General features: G+C 48.9%; 1 pseudogene; it reads right to left on the bottom strand.

Annotated features, from left to right (window-relative positions):
• Positions 1-976, bottom strand: LOC130680198 (olfactory receptor 10AC1-like; annotated as a pseudogene).
• Between the last annotated feature and the right edge of the window lie 2,922 nt (positions 977-3,898).

Raw genomic sequence — 3,898 nt, 5'->3', positions numbered from 1 at the left:
TCAGGGCTCACACACACCCTGACCTGGGGCGTGGCCAGGCCTCCTCTGCCCCAGCATCTGGCGGGTGGCGGCGATGATCTCGCTTTTGAGCAGGCTGTAAATGAGCGGGAAGAGCAGCGGCGTGACGTTCGTGTAGATGAACGCTAGCGTGCGGTCCTGCCGCGGGGAGTAGCTGGCCTTGGGCCGCACGTACATGAAGGTAGTGCAGCCATAATGTAGTGGGGTGACGCCCAGGTGTGAGGCGCAAGTGGAGGCGTCCTTGTGCCGTCCCCGGGGCAGCGCAGGCGGCGCAGGGCGGTGACGATGGCGCCGTAGGCCAGAATGAGCAGCGAGGGCATCAGCAGCAGCACGAGACAGGCGCCCAGCAAGGGCAGCTCATCGGCATAGCTCCGCGTGCAGGCCCAGTACAGCAGCGCCGTGATGTCACAGAAGAAGTGCACCAGCAGGCGGGAGCCGCAGAAAGGCAGGTGGAAGATGGCCAGCGTGAGCTCCACCGACACCGCCAGCCACCCGAGGCAGCAGACCAGGGCCAGCCGCGCGCACACCCGGGGGTTCAGCAAAGCCGCGTAATGCAGCGGGTAGCAGATGGCCACGTAGCGGTCATAGGCCATGGCGGCCAGTAGGAAGCACTTGGCGCCCCCCAGTCCCACAAACATCTGCATCTGAACCTCGCAGGTGAGGAAGGAGATGGGCTGCCACTGCCGAGGCCAGGTGTGTCCAGGTCGGCCAGGGCGCGGGGCACCACCACCAGCGTGTAGCAGAGCTCCATGGCTGACAGCTGGCACAGGTGGAAGAGCAGCATTGGCGGCCGGCTGGGCACTGAGGCTACTGCCACTGGAATGAGGAGGTTTCTACTGAGCGTGGCCAGGTGCACGGCCAGCAAAAGCAAGAAGAGCACAGGCCTCAGCTGTGGGAACTCAGAGAAGCCCTGAAGGGGAAAGCCACAGGGCTCGGTGGCATTGCTGGGGCTGGCCATGTACCAGCCACCCAGAGACGCCTGTGGGAAAGAAACGGGGGAAGGGAGAGCTTGTGGGACAGGGGGAAGGAGTAGTGGCTGTAGACAGGGGACAGCGCTTACCACTTGTTCAGAAAAGTGGTGCAGTTATTCCTGCCTCCTGGCCTGTTGCTTTCTCAACATGCTCTTTTCAACCAAGCCTATTTTTAGGCCCTTTACAGCGCCTCACTCCTGACTACTTACAAAGAATTCCCTGCCTTTGACTCCAGTTACTGTTCTGCGATCCTATGTAGACATGAGTGTTGTCCGTCTCAGCCTGAACTCCCCAAGGCAGGAAGTGCGTCTGCAGGACCTGCTTCTCTTTCTTCCTCCCTGCCCTCCTCTGTCACTGCTGAGTTGCCTTTCTGTGGTGTGTCACAGAATCACAAAGACAGAAGCAGATAAGGACCTTAGTGATCATCTCAGACACAACTTAAAATTAAATTAATTTAATTTTAACTTAATTAAAATTAAAATTTTAATTTTAAAGAGGAAAATAAAGCTGGTCTGTGTGTGTGAAGGCTTAACTGCTCACAAAAAGTTAAGAAAAGAACCTGGGTTTCTGAGGCTGAATCCAGAACTTCCCATGGTTCCTTATGTAGTCATAAAAAAGGTCACTGACATCAGTCAGTCAATCTGTTTTTATTTAGCCTTAAATAGACACCTAAGTTTCTGCCAAGTGGGGAGGCAGACACTGAAGGCAGTAGGGGCTGGTTAATGGGAGGGCCTCACTGGGTACATCAGAAACAATACCTCCCTAATATTTTTATGAATACTCTGTCAGCATGAGGAAAAGTGATGTGTATCTGTTCTAACTTGTCTTTCAGAGTTCGCAGTGTGTTCCAAATTTTCCAACTGAATACAGCTTCTTTCTAAGCATTATCTAGTGATTCATTTTCAGGCAACATTTGGAAAACATTGATAGCATGCAGTTCAGCGGCAGCTGTTCCACACCTCTGTGGCGGGGTGTGGGAAGAAACATGAATTGGTAAGAAATGCAAAGTAGAGAAGGATGTATGATTTTTTCCAGTCGTTACTAATTATATCTCCTTTATTTATCTCTTATGTAAATTATCTTTAATTGTAACTCAATTGCTATTTTCTCTTATTGACTCTTTGAGTCATTGTTGATAATCAGTGTTGGAATTTGTGCATATTGTTATAGCACAGAATGCAACAGCAATAAAGTTGGATAAAGGGCAGCAGGTAAATTGGGTAGAAGAACTGGTAGGAATTGGAAGAGCTTGGTTTTTGCTGTTGAATGCTCCTTTTTGGAAGGAGACTTCTGAGGACTTATTTTACCAGTATTGCCTATTCTCTTTCTTGTCATGTGAATGAAGCACCTTCAAATACAAGTCCACAGTCTTGTGGAGGAGAAGTCTGGAGGGTTTTGGGTGGGTGGCAGAAGGTGTTATCACTTCCTATCTGTTTGAGAGCCCTTCGTTTCTTTGGTTTTGTTTTTGGCTGGTATTCATTCTTTTGAGTGCATTTGACAAACCTGTGTTGAGCCCCTCTTCCTTGCCAGGTGTAGCTTAGGTGTGAACCAGACACCTGGCTTCCCTGGAGGTCCAGGTGGGACAAAACTGAAGGACCCAGGGCAGCTCTCTTCCCTCTGCCTCGGCTTGCCTTTTCTTTACTTCTGCCTTTTCATCTCTTTAGGGACAGGGAGACAGAGACACCCCACTTCTTTCCCCTTCGTGTTCACACTGCACAGAAATGCAGATGACCAGAAAGGTTGGGTGGTGGCACCCATAACTGTAGTTCAAGGTGTATCATGTTTTACAAACCAGGTCCTATAAAGCAGGTCAGATAAGTCAGTTCAATCAAAAGGAGACTCAAGAGTCTTTTACTTTGTTTAGAGTATTTAGGAGAATTTGTCCCAAACTCTAGGAGTGTTTGTCAGAAATATCTTTTCTCTTTGAAGGAAAGGGAGAATCAGACACTCGCACAACTTGAATTTGGTCTCTTCAAAAACTGCCTCCACCGTAGTGGGAGAAGCTGCAGGGGAAAAAAGAATGTTGCAAAGCATGCGTGACCCACCTCCTTGCCGGCGGGGGAGAAGGCAGAGAGTTGCGCTCTTCCAGTGGCTAAGAACATCAACAGTAATCCTTCCTTAAGAGAAATTGGCAGGCAAATGCTCATAAGGACTTTGCACATTTAACTCACATTTGATGAGGTACATGGACCCTTATATCCATCTTATAGATGTGGAAATTGAAGCCTAAAGGAATTAAATATGTCATGGAGCTAGTCAGTGGTAAAGCCAGTCTTTCCACCCAAGCAACCTAGGCCCTGAGAGTCCACAATCCACAATCTTAACCCCACACAGCCTTCCTTCCTTACGCCTCTCCTAAAAAATCCTCCTCACATGGGTCACACCCTATCCAGCTTCCCACATCTCCCACCTTTCCTTGCCCAGGAATTACCTTTACTCTCCTTGGCGTTCTGCCTCAGATTTCCCTTTGCTGACATTCTCTTGGGGACGTGTGGATGTGAGCGGTGATGAAGATAATCTAAGATAGCAAACCTAACCATAATTTCTCCATAGATTTGATATTCATTGCTGCTGCTTGTTATTTTTCCGGGAGAGCTGCTGTGCTAATAGTGTGGGGCTCCTTGGAGTACACAAAGGGTAATGAAATGGCTGGCTGGTGGCCCAGGACATCTGGATGTGGCTGGAAGCCTAACTGGGCTGTTGTTGCAGATCTGGGATTTGATTTTCATTGTGCAGAATAATTGAAATTATCTGTAACAATGATGTTTTAATTGGTCATTTTAATAGTCAGTGGAAGTACTTCTAAAAAGAGGTTGTGGAATGAGAGATTTGAGAGGCAGGTCAGCCCCTCCAGGTCTAGAGGATTCTATAGAATGCTGAACTGGAATGGGGCTCAAAAAGTAAACAGT

The sequence above is a fragment of the Manis pentadactyla genome, chromosome 13, assembly GCF_030020395.1.
Source record: "Manis pentadactyla isolate mManPen7 chromosome 13, mManPen7.hap1, whole genome shotgun sequence".
NCBI lineage: Eukaryota > Metazoa > Chordata > Mammalia > Pholidota > Manidae > Manis > Manis pentadactyla.
The sequence above is the reverse complement of the archived record's forward strand: the minus strand, read 5'-3'. Positions and strand labels throughout refer to the sequence as shown.